The 15776-nt window shown below is 37.6% G+C and overlaps 1 protein-coding gene across 5 annotated transcripts in view; it reads left to right on the plus strand.

The window, feature by feature from the left end:
- The window catches only part of Mdga2 (MAM domain containing glycosylphosphatidylinositol anchor 2), a 716330-nt gene that overhangs the window by 292473 nt on the left and 408081 nt on the right, over window positions 1–15776 (plus strand). The window lies entirely within an intron of this gene.

A 15776-nucleotide genomic window follows, 5' to 3' on the forward strand; every position in this document is an offset into this window, starting at 1 on the left:
CATAGTGGGCTAGATATTCCCAGTGACATTCCATTAGAAGAAACTGAGTATTATTTTTGGTGTTGCAAGCATGTGCCAATTGAGAAAGCTTCTTGGTTATGATAGAAGCTCCTCTCTACTTTCCACAGTGGCTTGAACCAATGTTATCAATTCCTTACGACCCTTACAATATTTCTGCCTCCTCTTCTGCCCAGCAGCACCCTGAACCCTGAATGGGAGGGGTTTGATGAAGACATCTCAGTTAGGACTGAATGTTCCAAGGTCTCTCAATCTCTGCAAATTGCCCAGTGTGGTTCTCCGTGTTCGTCCCCGTCTGCTGCAAGAAGCAGCTTCTCTGATGCAGACACTGATCTATGGGTGTAACAGAATGTCATTAGGAGTCGTCTTATGGCTGTGATCACTTATTTTTTATGCTAGCCTCAGCTAACTATGAAAGATTCTGTAGATGGGAGAATAAATAGGAGTTCACTGAGAATAGAAATCATTGTGAGGGGAAAATATCTATGTTTCTTCAGGAATTTATGTCTAAATTCAAATCGTCTTCCAGATAATGATTTAATTTATTCTCCTCTGCCTACTGTGAAGCGTTCAGACCGTGAAATTATAGAGATGTCAAGTGACGCTTAAGTAATCCCCTCAATCTTTCCATCATGGAAACAGTCCAGGAAAATGAATGTAAGGTTATTGTAGGGTTTGCAGCATTTGTATTTGTTTGTTTTCCAGGAACAAAACCTGCAACAGTGTATTACTCTTTTATCCAGCAATTTTAGGCAGCAACTCTGAGTCTGACAGCATTTGGTTCCTGCAACCACCCCTCTAGCTGCTGCTTTTCATCAGAGTGTGAACTTTTGTCCTTTGTTTACCCTGTTTGCCCATTAGGATTGTTCCCCATATATGAAAATAACATATAACGTCTCAGATCATGTGAACTGGCAATGGGTGACTATGTGAAATATGTAACCTTGAGTCTGGATTATTCAAAAACATTCCTATTTTACACACACACGCCTATACAGGTTTTTTATGTAAATATGGAATGTTCCTATTCATGTATGAATTTACAATATATATTATAAATAAATAATAATGGAAAGCCATTCTAAGTGTCCAGGGAAGGAAAGAAAACAATACTTCAGAATGATGAGTGTGTTACCTTGGTCTTGGTTCACATTAGGAGACTTATCGTCAGTCATGGTCTATTCATGTCAACCTGTCAACAGCCGTAATGTGGTCATAGCGAGGCAGGGCTCTTCCATCATTGTAATGATGAGAAAGGAAACTCATCAAGCCTTTCTTTTGACAAGGCTTCCACAGTACAGTGTGTGTGTGTGTGTGTATGTGTGTGTGTGTGTGTGTGTGTGTGTGTGTGTGTACAAAGACAAGATGTGCTGATATTACCTATCCTGGCTTCTGTGTTATTTTCTGACTCATTCTGCTCTGTGTGGCCTGGCTCAGCTGGGCTGGGCTGTGATTGCACTGGTAGACAAATGTAGAAGACACTTGCTGTAGCTGAACAGGTTGGGGAGATTATTTATCAGACTCTCAGAGAGACCCCAGTTTTGTCCACAGCTCTGTACCCCTGCTCATTTAATGGCTCCTGTCTGAAGCTCCATTCTAGCTGCAATCTGGATAGATCCTGGCCTATCTCCTCAAGGCCAGATAGGAAAGGGCTCCCAGCCCTCAATCCTCCCGTTGCCTTCTGCAATGTTGCTGTCCTTTCTAACACCACCCTCTTCTCCATTTCCCTTTCATTAGCATATCAACCAATCACAGGTTTTAAGTGGGCAGTCTGATTCCTGACAGGACTTTGAATGATAAGAACCTCTTCAACGAAACAAAATTAATGACTTCTCTGTAGAGAGGTAGGAATAATAGATTATCCAACTACAGGAATCGATAGCGCTTAATGTCTCTATTTCTAAAGCCAAGACAAGCTGTAAGTGATTTGTCTGAATCTCTCCCACTTTTTCTTTGTGTTAGGTGTTTGTAAGAATAGCACAACTGTGCGCATGTACACGCTTCTTTTGTGCCCTATTCTCAAGAGTTTTATTAGGGTTAGCATCTGAGAGGAACTGATAGGGGCGCAGTGAAAGAGAGTGGCTTGAGAAGAAAGAAAATTGAGACTGGACACATTTATTTGCAGAACCAGATGTATGGTCCAAGCCTTTATCACAGGCAGTCTGAACTGAACTAGGGAGATTAATAACTTGAGATCACCCTGGCCTAAATTGTTAGTTCTAGGCAAGCCTAGGCTACATAGTAAGGTTGTATTGTAAAACAACAACAAAATAAGAAATCTCACAAAGGCAATATGAACTGAGGTGGTAATAACTTACTGGAAAAGCCCAAATCTAATGTACACCATGCCTTCAATCCAATCCTTACTATCTCAGAATAGCAAGAACTTCCACTGGAGACTACTGTGGTTTTGTATTTGAGGTAAGATACGAGAATGCCTTTACCTCAGTCAGAGGGAGGGAAGATGCACTATGGAAAACAATGTGAAGTTATTTTGGGTATTACAGTACAGTGGTTAAGACAACTCATCACCTTTTTGAGGCTCAATTTATCCTTCATTTTTTCAAAACTGGAAAATTAATATTAATGCCTTTCTCCCAGATGTACTTTAAGAGACAAGTCTATCCATTTCTCTGTCAGTCTGTATACATAACCAGCGAATAGTCCTTAGCAGCTAATAAGCATAACAAACAGGCATAATATTATATTTCTGTCAGTTCCATGTAGTTTTTCCTTCAAATTCTTCATTGTTGTCAGATTAATACCTAATGTCCCCATGCACAGACTCGCTAAATAAACCCTAGCTCCCTTGTTTATAATTCCAGGTTTTCACGATGTGGCTTCTGCTATTTGTATGTCTTAGGTTGAACCCCTTTTTACCCAGTAGAGCCATTCATATTGCTGCACTGTATCTTTCTTTCCATTTATCCTGTCCAAAGTGGTTTCTCTGTAACTTTATCTGATTTACTTTGAGGAATCTTCCAACGCCCTCTGTTTCTCTCTTTTATTTTCAGAGTGCATGACCATTGTCTAGAAGCTGGAACATCTATGAGCTGAGACTATCAATATATTAGCTGAATTCCTCGTTGTGTTCTGCTGCCATGCATTTAAATATTTTTCAGAAAATAATTATCCACTTCATCTCTGAACACAACATGACAGTTCCTTTCAAAGGATTGTGTGTATGCACGTGTGTGATGTGCATTCATATATGTTTGTATTTTATCATCTCTGTGCAGATGGATCACGTGTGTGTGTGTGTGTGTGTGTGTATGCTTGTGGAGATCAGAGGCCAATGTCTTCATGATCACTTTCTACCCTACTAATTTACATATGGTCTTTCCCTTGAACAAGGAGATAACCAGTTTGGATAGTCTAGCTACCTAGCTTGCTAAAAGGATCATTTGTCTCTGCCTCCTGGGCCCTGGGCTTATAGATGAAGGACCATACTCATGTACCATATATACAGGTGCCGGAAATCTGAACCTGGGTCCTCATATTTGTCAGCCACCTGCTTTATTCTCTCGGTCATCTCTAGGTCATCTCTCTAGCTTTTCAAAGTAGCTTTATGTAAGAAACAGAATCCTAAGATCCCATGGAAAGTAACAATGTAGCATCTTGGGTCCTGAGCCAAGAGATTCTGAGTCAGTAGTTCTCTAAGTGCTTATGCTGACTTTTCAGGGGAAATGGACTCACTGTACATCCCAGCCCTTATCTCCTTCTGTTGACACAATCGTGGTTTCTTCATGATCGGTCTAGTGCCATGGGTATGATGGAAGGATGCGGTCAATCTATTGCACTGACTTATGATTTCAGTGTGGCTGAATTGTCAATTTCCTCTTCATAATCAAGAGGACAGTAGGAAAAAATCAGGTTTTGACTTTCCAACCAAAATAAATCATACCCCTACCTTTCATAATATTTCTTGAATCACATCTCACTCTGGTGTATTTCCTTCTTATTCCCATGCTTTGGGCAGTTTTACTGCTAAATTTTGTTTCAATGCTGCAGTATTATCTGGATAGGATATCAGACTTTATAACACTTTCAATTTTGCCAATTTTTGATTAACTTAATTGTTGTACATTTTTATGTGATCTGTTGTGATGTTTTGATTTGTGTGTATCTGTGTGTGAATCAAAGTAATTATGTTTATTACACTAAACATTTTATTTCTTTATGCTTAAAATGTTTTTTAAAAGCCTGTCTTATTTTTATACATACATTAGATTGTGGACAACTTTATTTGATCTACTGTGTCAAGCAGAACAACATCATTTATTGCTTCATTTATGCCAATTGGCAAACATTACATATTTATGAGATGTATCTTTCTATTTTTCCTTAAGTGTTTTCCTCAAGTTTACTATAACACATTTATTTCCCTTAATTTCTGCAAAGGTGTCCCAATGTTCTGATATTATTCTCTCCCTTCCTCGGCCTCTCTCCCCCAAGATCTCTACCTCTAAACAATAGCACATCATTTATTATTCTGTATCATTCTTTCTTCTTTTACTAAGATAAAATAACCACCAAAAGAAAAGATTAAAGCTTACACTATTTTTAAAATTTCAGGTTGTTAAAAGAACATGGAAATGTGCACAATTTAAATCTAATATTCACTTATCAGTAGATGCATACTGTGTTTGTCTTCCTGGATCTGAATTACCTCACTCAAGATGATTTTTTTCTAGTTCCATCAATTTACCTGCAAATTTCAAGATGTCATTGTTTTTTACAGCAGAATAATAGTCCACGGTGTAAATACCCCACGTTTTCTCCACCCGTTCTTTGGTTGAGGGGCATCTAGGTTGTTTCTAGGTTCTGGCTATTACAAATAATGCTGCTATGAACATAGGTGAGCAAGTGTCCTGGTTGTATGAGCATCCTTTGGGTATATGCTCAACAGTGGTTCAGATGGGTTTTGAGTTAGATTGATTCCCAATTCTCCAAGAAGCCACCATAATGGTTTCCAAAACAGCCTTACAATCTTGCACTCCTACCTTCAGTAGCCGTAGAAGTTTGCACTCCTTTCCAACATAAGCTGTTATCAGTGTTTTTGATTTTAGCTATTCTGACAGGGGTAAAATGTTGTTCAGTGTCATTTTGATTTTCCATTTCCATGATAACTAAGGATGTTGAGCAATTCCTTAGATATATGTCTTTTAGCCATTCTGGGGCTATAATTCACAGCCCCAGAGAAGCTAGGTATAAAGAAAGGCCTAAGAGGTACACATGGATAGCCCTGGGAAGGGAAAGTAGATAAAATGTCCTTGGTAAACTGAGGGCTGGTTGGCAGTAGAGGGGAGGGGATGGAGATGAGAAGATGAGGGAACAGGATTGTGGAGTAGGAACAGAGAACAATGAAATAGATAACTTGATAGTGGGAGCCATTATGGTTTTAGGGAGAAACCTGGTACTAGTGAAATTCCCAGATATCCACAAGGACGACCACAGCTAAGACTCCTAGCAGTAGTGAAGACAGTGCCTGAAGTGACCTTCCCACATAATTAGTGGTTACCATAACTGTCACCATAAACCTTCATCCAGTAACTGATAGAAGCAGAAGCAGACATTTACAGACAAGCACCAGGCTGAGATATGGGAGTTAGTCAAAGAAAGGAAAGAGGGATTATATGAGTGTATGGGGAGTCAAGATTATGAAGGGTTAACCCACAGAGCCAGCTGACCCAAGCTGGTGGGAGCTCACAGACTCTAGACCAACAGCTGAGGAGCCTGAATGGGATCAAATAGGTCCTTTGCATGTGGGTGACAGTGGCATGCCTTGGTCTGTTTGTGGTGATGCCAGCAGTGGTACCAGGATTTATTCATGGTGCAGGGATTGGCTCTTTGGAACCCATTCCCAATGGTTTGATCTCAGTCTTCATGCAGAGAGGGAAGTATTTGGTCCTGTATCAACTTAATAAACCAAGCTTTTGATTCCCTGTGGGAGGCCTTACCCTTTCTAAGAAGTGGATGGGAGTGGGGTAGAGGCAAGGTGGTGAGAGAATGGGAGGAGGAGAGGGAGGGGTAACTGAGGTTGGTATGTAAAATGAATAAAAATTTAAAATTAAAAAAAAGAAATGTTAAAGAGTATATGCTAGGGTCTGAAGTAGATAAAAACAAAGCTATCAAAATTGAAGATGAATTGTTTCCTTTGTATTTTACCCGATTTTAATACAAAATTAAACAATTATGCAAAAAAAAAACTCAAGATACATAGTCCTGTTGAACCAGTGTTTTATTTTTGGTTTTGTTGTTGTTTTTCTTTTTCTTTTTTCTTCTCTCACTGGTTCTGAGACCAGGGATAACCATAGAATATACAGGTACCTGGAAAAGTTTGCACTGAAGAAATAAATTGGTCAGGTTTTTTTTTCCTAAATGGAAGTTAAAATTAAATTTTTCTGCCTAATTAGTTGAACATGCATTGTTTCTTAAAATAAAACTTTTATTAATTTATTCTTATACAATTTCATATATGTTATAATAGTGAATGTTAAATGCCAACTTACTAGAACCTAGAGTCTCCTGGGATGAGAGTCATAATGTGGTATTGTGAGGAAAGAGCTGGATTGTGAGCATGTCTATCAGAGATTGATTTAACTAATTTACAGGATATGGGAGAACCCGTCTTCTGTGCACAGCTCTATTCCATAAGCAGGGTGATGAACACAAGCAGGCAAGCTTCAGAGCAAACAATCATTGCCCCTGCTCTTGAGTATGAATGTGATGTAACCAACTGCCTCAAGTTCCTCCTGCTATGACTCCTGCACACTGAGTACACAACCTGTAATTACAGGGTAACATAAACCACGTCACATTTAAAACTCCTCGTTTTGCCGCAGCAACAGAAAAGAAGGTAGAACTCATGTACATAATCTATTCTGGTCACACTCATTCCCTAGCCTACTGTGCTCCCCCACCCCATTGCTCCCCTTCTTCCCAACAAGTATTCCTTATGACATTATATGTCTTTATGGTTGGTTCTTGTTTTTGCTTTGTGACCCATTGATTTGAACACGTACACATGTGAAGCTCTTCATTGAACCATAATTATTTAAAGGGACCACATCTCTGAAGATGATGACTGTTCATTCAGCACCCCTGTATTGGCATTAGTGCCCTTCAGTGGGTAGGGCCTCTATTAGGCCCCCTAATGAAAGCTTATTAGCTCAGACTATGTAGGTCCCATGAGCATAGCTGTAGCTGTTTTAAGTTTTTTAATGCCAGGGCGGCTTCATGCCCGAAAGATGGCATTTCATGGCCCTACTTCCTACTGTCCTTACGACCTTGAAATAAATGACCCATAGGAAGCATCATGTCCGATTTTTCCTAATCATGCTGTGAACTTAGGGAAGGCAGAACCCTTTGTGCATTTAGGTATCTGTCACAGAGCTTTATCCATGTATTGTGTTATCTCTTCTCAGTTAAGTGTTTGCTAAATTGAGTTGTACACAGTGACTGAAGATTTGCTTTTCTCAGAATCTCACTGATCCATGCTCTTGCTCTTATCATATTCCTTTCTGATACCTTCCATGTTTGTCTCTTTCCCTTCCATGCCTTTGACAGCTTCCATTTTTAAAGCTGTGTTACAGATCACTTTCATCAATCTAGTTGTTGATACCTACTAGTTCGTTTTCAGTTACAGGCAGTTTCGCTTTTTCTTTTTCTTTGTGTTAGAAATCAATAATTTATTTTTAATGTATCTATCAATCAAACCCAGCCATAAATCATTTTAAAATAATTATATTTGAGACATTTCATGGTATTATCTTTCAAAGGCTCATCACGAGCCACACATCACAGATATCCTGGGAGAAGGGGTAGCATAAATAGAATTCATCGAACTCTTCATAATGTCTCTGTCTACATCTCTGACACAGCTAAAGGAACCCTCTCTTTTGTATTTCTTGTGAAAACACTAAGTGTTTATTGTACTACCAAAATGAGGGTGGCAATGGGTTAGTAGGAGGGGATAGAAGTAATGGTACCAGATGTGATGGAAATGGAAAATGGAAACACTATGATTAGTTGATGCATTCTGAGGTGATTAAATCCTCCCCACATCAGCACTGTCCCCATGATTCTGAAAAAAAAATAGTGCTTAGGAAGCAAAGAAAAAGAAATCAAGATTTCAGGAAAATGGATCTAACTGGAAATCTCAAGTAAATAAACCAGACTAAGAAAGTCAAATACAGCTTGATTAAATATATAGGGTTGGAGTCTTAGAACCTAAAGGAGATCATGTGAGAGAAGAGGAGATCTTAAGGGGGAACAAAAGCCAAAGGAAGTCTTAGGGGGAAAGTGACAAATATCAGGAAGGCAAAAGAGTAACAAAGGAGAGGAATGTGGAGGAAGCCCAATAGGAACAAAGTCCTTACGAAAATGCCGCAATAAGACACAATGCTGTGTGTGCTAACTTTAAAAATGAAGAAGCTTGAAGTAAGTAAACCCAGTTTTCATAGTCTAAAGTCATGGTGAATCAAACAGAACTGGCGTTCCTACACGTGATCCAGCCCATCTGAGATGTGCATCTGCCTTGGACCTTTGAGGGCACATTGTGTTTTCTGGTTCCCGTCACATCAGAGGTCCTGCTCCCTCTTTTCCATATTACCCTGAAGGTAGAAAAGCACCAGACATGTCTATTCTATGGGCATTGTTTGTCTGCACTGCGAACTGTGAGAGAGCTTCATTTTCATCTTCTTGTGAGAAAGCACTAATTATTAAAACAATAAGAAAGCAAAGTAAATTACATCAGAAAACCACTTTACAAATTGGTAGAGATCCTTGCCCACAAAATTTATATTTCAAAACTTATCCACAAGGTATATATTAGGGAAAGCAGCCTTTTGAATGCAGAAGCCCGTAGCTTACTGGTTTCTCGGCTGTCTGTGGTAATTCCTGCTGGGGATGTTTTAGAAGCATGTGCTGTATAACATATGGCATGTCTGTCAGAGTCTGTTTCTCTGGCGACAGGGAATCATTCCAACTAGAAGATTGTGAAGAGAAAGGCTCTTCATATGGGGTAGTTTGGAATCTCTCTGACTCTGTTGCTTTTTTCCCTCGGTTTACTATTATATTTGAAATTGGTATTTGGGGGAGAAACGAAAAGCCAGTTTCTATCATTTTGTTCACCAATAACTAGCAAATACTGAGTGCATGCAGATGTAATATCATTGTCCCTGAGAACGGAACATGATTGCTGAAAGGAATTGTTGAAGGTCTGTTACTAACTGATTGTATTATTCTGAATACGTGCGATCAGTAGCTATAGCCACGAGAGAAGATGTAATAACTAATGGTTTCCCAGGCCAAAAATAAATGACGAGAGTGGTGGGCTTAGCACTGCAATTTCACTGCTGTTAATTTCAGATCTCTACCGCCTTCTTTTCCCTTGATAGCCCAAAATCATTCTTTTGACTTTTTCTTTCTCTGGTAATGATAAAAAGCATTGTAGGGTTAATACTATTGGATGGTCCATGACTGTTAATTAGCTCTAATCGCCCCCACTAGGTCAGTGTCTAACCCAGAGGAAGGCAGAGAAGAGTAGAAGGTAATAACCGTCTCTGGTAGGAGAGAGCTGGCACTGAGCACTGACATTCTTAGCAGGAAGCGGCTGGGTTTCAATTACCAGCCTTTAGGGCAATCAATGTATGACAGGCAGAAATGGAATGCATCATTTGGGTAAGACATCCACTTGGAAATAAAATCTGCAGGAGCTATTACATGTGATGCTGATGATGTTATGTTGAATAACAGCTGTGTCAAAAAGATAGTAATTAAATGACAAGAGAAAACATCAACAAAGCATCCTTTGCAGTCCTGACCTTGGCTAGGACCGTGACATAGAAAAACCCTCAAGAGCAAATTTCTTCGGTTCCTAGTATTTCTTATAGTGTCCTGTACATGTATGTGACTATTTCAACTTCGGCCATAAGTGTAAAGGTAAAACATCTATCTAACTGTTTAGGAGGTGTAGCAGGCTCTTCTATCACTTAGTTTAGATTATTCTTTGCCTAATTCTGTTGCGTGTTGGGTGCATATTTGTCCTAGGATAGTCAAAACTTACCATAGTATAAAATGGAGCCTTGAAGCTTTTCTTCAGTGATGCTTTTAGTAAGATGCTTTTAGCTATTTTCTCTGAGTACTTTTTATATTTTTATTAGAACTTTCATTTATTTTACTTATAGACCAGTTTTCCCTCCCTCCTCTCTTCCAGTTCCGTTCCCCCACCTCTCATCTGCCACCACGCCTGCTCCTCCACTGACTCAGTTCAAAACCGGGCATGGCTTCTGTGGGAGTCCACAAAGCATGGCATACATACCAAGTTGAGCCAGTGAGCAATAATGTTGGTACAGTGCTTCTTTGCCAAATGGTAGAGAGAGCACTTCCTCTCATGGGTGGAACAGATACTGATATTCATGGTAGTCATAAAACCTGTCATCCATTTTTTTTATTCCTTCCAAGAAAAATACATGATTCATGGCTGTGAGAAAAAAGTCTCAGATTTTTCAATCATCCTTTTCTCTTGCTATTCTAAAATTCAGACAAATGAAGAACTTTCCTTGGGAATCTCAACATAAAATTCTCTTTCTCTGTAGAGTCTCAGACTATTATTCACCATGCTCTCTAGGATATATATATGTCATATATATATATATATATGTATATATATATATATATGAAAAAAAGAAGTAAGAAGGGAGGTGAAAAAGGAAAAGGTTAAAAAAGGGGAGGCATGCAAATGGAGGGAAAAATCAAGAAATATGAAATGAGAAAGGGAGAGTCCTGGGTATCTGGGAAAAAGGAAGCATGAGTTGATGTATTTAACAGCTTGTTCTTGCATAGCAGCTTAAACAGCACAGGGATTCATGTTTTCAGTGTTCTGGACATGATACCCTTGATAGCAGATGTCTCTAAGTCCCTACAAAATACTCTTTTCCAAAACTCTTTAAGAAAAAAAAAAACATTGTTTGTCAGTAATCTTCTTTGTTTTTCTTTGGGGGCTCAATCAATTAATTATACTAATTGTCTTGATGTCACCAAAACATTCTCCATGTGAACATGTGTCAAAACTCCCCCTTATACAATAACAATGTGTGGAAGCTGAATGGAAACTCTCATTGCAATGTGATGCCCACTGATTGGTCAGCCCAGGATCGTGACTATAAAAGTAAAATAGTATATACAGAATGGTGGTATTTATGTATTTAGGAACTCTCTCTCTCTCTCTTAAAGAAACAGAGGCCATGAATTTGACAGAAAGGATAGGTGGAGGTGGGGAGTATGTGGAAGAGTTTGAAGGGATTAAAAGAAGAGAGAATTAATGTAATTATAATATCAAAAAGAAGAAGAAGACTAGAAAACCATTGTTGGTGATCATTTTCAAAAGTACATGTACAATTTTATCTCAATTGTAAAATAAAGTTATGAGACACTAAATTTTATCATATTTAATCCATGTCAATAGAAAATATCTTAAATACTTATATCTATGTGATGTACAAAGCTTTATATTAATTACTGAACAGTATTTTTTCTGTCCTACTTATCTAAAAAGGAATCTTATTTCTGGAATTGAATGATGCAATCTCTTTCCTAAATCCCAATTTAAAAAATACCATGAAAGCCCATTTGGCTATTTATCATTGTGTTTAATTTTTTCCTCCGTGTCTCTCATCAAATGAGTAGGGTAGAGAGAAATGCTTGGACTATATTGTCGTGAGGTGTGATTTAAACTATTTGGCTGGAGCTTGCATTCTGAATTATTATGATGCTCATTCATTAACTTTATGTCATAATTTGATATACTAATGTAGGTCAATGACAAAACAACACTTAAAAGCACTGATAGCTAGTAGGAACACAGAGTCATGAGAACGTGTCAAGCAGACCTTTCACTGTAAATTAAAGAACGCTTGATGTATGTCAAAATAGCTCTGGAATTAGACCCTCAGGTCTCCTGTTCTCAGCCCTTAATTAAAATGGAACTTTTCTGCATAATACCATTCCCGGCTTCTGAAATTTCTTGAGTATATATTTTAAGTGTTGAAGCTTCAATAAGGCAGATGCCATGCTATCATCGTTTGAATTTTTTTCTTCTTTCTTTTTTTTTTTTGGAATATTTTTGACTTGTTTCAAGACTTTTTCAGAAACAAATACACGTTGTAGAGTCTGGGAATTCACATGTTATTTCTTAGATGTTAATTATTTTTACTGATGAGAAATAAACCTAAGGGATTTTTAGCTTCTCTGTTTACAAATTTGCTAGTCACTCAATAACCATTCAACATTTTGATTTGTTTAAAAGTGGTTAGTGACATTAAGAAAATTAGGAATTATTGTCCATGCTTAATTTTGTGAACTGTTAAGGTTACAGATTTTTTGAGTACTCACCAAAGCAGTGGACTTTTTGGTGATGTTGCTAACTTTCAGTCATGCAAGACCCTGTAAGGCCTCATTCAGTCACAGTAATTAAATCCAAATAAACTCATTGGTTTGACAATGTGGACAACTTGATGCAATTACTACTTTGGTATGTCATTGGTCCCCTATCTAGGGTGAATACAATGTGTACACATTGTCAGGAAGAGTTGCACAAAATCTGTAAAACTGAATTATAATCATACTTTATGTCTGATTTTTATAGCTCTGTGATTAATATTCAGTGGTCCAGTTACAAGGAGTTGGAAAAAGGTGTAATCCATGATATATTCACATTCATGGATATGTAGGGTTTGTGAAAGACAAGGGAATCTGTGAGAATGTTCTCTGATTCTTCTTTCTAAAACAAAATGATTAATAAGATAATGAGAGAAAAAAGTGAGTAGAACTACAATTGTGCTTTTATTTTTGGGTGACAGATTAAACTCATTAAGTATTAAGCAATCGATCAGATTAAAAAAGATGAAGAATCCATAAATTCTGTTACCAATGTAAAGTGACCCAAATTGTACACAAAGAAAGTATCCCATGGTGCTTTAGAGAGCTCAGTATTTAAGAGCACTTGCTGTTTTTTCAGAGGACCAGATTTTGGTTCCTGGCACCCAGGTGATGTAGTTTACAATACATATCTTCTGCTCCAGGGGATCCAGCACCTTCTTCTGGCCTCTGGAGGTACCAATCCATATGTGGCATACACTCAGGCACACAGATAGACAGATAGACAGACAGGCACACACACACACAAATTAATTCTCATTTTAAAGAGAATGAAATGTACAAATTATTGGTAAGAATAATAATATAAAGGTGTGTCTAAAATGCCCATTGGAAGAATGTCAATGGTGATGATTTGGGGCATTTGTTTTCATGATATTGATGCAAGAACTGACTCCCTGTAGGACAAGAGGAAAAGGACTCATGCTGAAAACTCCAAGGGACTCACTCACAGATGCTGATATGAAAGCAGACACTGTGATTAAAAGGAAGCGTTGGCTTAAAATGCCAACTCAAGGATAAGAAGCAAAGCTTGTAACGGATTGTGGAAAAGCCACACTGCCACACTGACTAAATATGATAAAGATAGGTAGTCATTCAGTCAGACAGGTTCTCAGAAGCAGTGCCAGTGCTGCTGAACTGAATGGCTGGCTTTGTAATCTGGGCATATTGTTCTTTTACATATTCTTGCTTCTAAGGTAGCCAATAGAACCAGTCAAGTTTTTAAGGATGGTTTCTGCCTCTATCTGCTTTAGGAAAGAGACCACAAACTACCTTGGAGACAAGAAATTAACTAAGAATACTTTTAACTGCTTCTTGGTAGTTATGAGAAAAAAAGAGAGAGTGTTTTGTAAGGAACTACACATCAGATTCCTTCACGGTTAACAAGTAGAGATGTTGACTCAGTGACCAGAGTACAAAGTTTCAAGATCGATGATTAATGAAACCACAGATAGACAGAATGGAGTTTCAGTCTCCCTTAACTTAGTGTGGACAAAGTGAATAGCAGCAGATCATCCCCTGGGTTTGCCCTCTATTTGTTCAAACCATGATAACCCAGAGAACTAAGCAATCTCATTTGGTCAGTTCTAACTAATCAAAATCCAAGTCACCAAAGTTGCCTCAGCCTTTGCTCTATTTATGCATTAGTCAACAGATAAATATCAGCAGATTTTCTTCCTCTCCTAGGAATCCTTTTCTCAATTTTCCTATGCGTTTTCCATAGTTTGTCTTTACCGAGAACTAGTAAAATGATTGTACAGTTTATTTCTAAGCTTCAGAATCAGTTTTGTCTCTCTGATTATGGTAGTTTTTCTACTTTATCTTTACAATTTCTGTAATTACTTTATCCAGATAGATAAAGAACTGGTAGAGTTTTCAATGTAAAACTTATGGCTTTTATTAATGATGTGGAACCTTACATCACTTTAATTATGGGGATTTCAAATACAGTATTTTTACCCAAACTGCCAAGTTTGCCTGGATCATAGCCAATACCTATAACTTGGGAGATGTTCTACTCTTTCACATACTATATTACTTTAAGCCACTATCTATACATTCTCAGAGAGCAGTCATGTGATATTGAAATCCATTAGCATTATTGGACTGTGATATGAACTTACAGTTTTCTCCTAAGATGCCAGCAGCAACTTCTGTTCTACCTCTCCCTGAGTTCCTTAATAAAACCCTTAATAGTTTCTGGCAGTATCTCAACCATATGTTAATTCCTCTCAACTCATGTTTATAGAAAACAGGGTAATAAATAAAATTACAAACAATGATCAAGCTCATTTTGGCTCAGATCCATGGCTCTGTTCAATCGCATGTCCTCTATAGTGAGTCACAAATCATATATTGTCATTCCACATTCAGCTTATGTCTCAAAATTCTCAGACTTTTTTTTTGCCAAAATGCAACACAGAAGTTTTTATGGTATTTGTGGCAATTTAAACAGTAATTAAATCTGTCAAAATTTTAAACAAGGAAATAAGATAGTTAAGTTTTTAACTATATTTTTTATTTATTACATTTGGTAACTTTTCATTTATTACTTTTATTCTCTCATCATTCCTTTTCTCCATCATCTTTTTGCCCCATCCCTGTTTAGGCCATTCTATCCCCTTTCTCTTTCATGTGTGTTCTATTATCCTTTCTACACTGACCTGCTAAAGCTCTCCTTTCCCTCCTCTCATCCAGCCCTTTCTAACTTAGTGGTACTTACACTCACATGTAGACATGCCTATAGGAAAACTATTAACTATCTACTGCAATAACTTTCTTCTGTTCAATGGTCAATCATGAGTAAATGAATTTATGAAGATGTCTTTCATTAAAATCTCCAACAAGATTTAATCAGTCTCAATATTGCTGTATTACTGTCTCCATGTTTGAGTGAATTTCCCTCCTTGAAAAACGTGGTCTTCCTTTTGTTATTCACGGGCCTGGGAGGACTGGCCTTTCCAAACTGTACTGTATTAGTCTAACAATTCCATGAGAAAGTCAAATCTAGGGCTAATGATTGTTCATGGCTTATGGAAATGATCAGTCAAGGTTTCACTTTTGTTGGAAAAACTTCATGTACAGAGTAATGTTTAAATAATATTTATAGCAGTGGCTGTTAAACTCATTGTATTTTCTTTTTCTAGCAAAATATTTTCTTAATTCTGAAAATTTCATGCAAACTATTTTGGTCATTTTCATCTCAATAATTTTATACAAAAATCTATGAAGCTAGAAATAAAAATATTTGCAAATGCAATATCAACTATATATAAATCGCCAACATAAAAAAAAGATAAAAAAAATTGTCATCACTT

This window comes from Microtus pennsylvanicus, chromosome 14 (assembly GCF_037038515.1).
Source record: "Microtus pennsylvanicus isolate mMicPen1 chromosome 14, mMicPen1.hap1, whole genome shotgun sequence".
Taxonomy (NCBI): Eukaryota; Metazoa; Chordata; class Mammalia; order Rodentia; family Cricetidae; genus Microtus; species Microtus pennsylvanicus.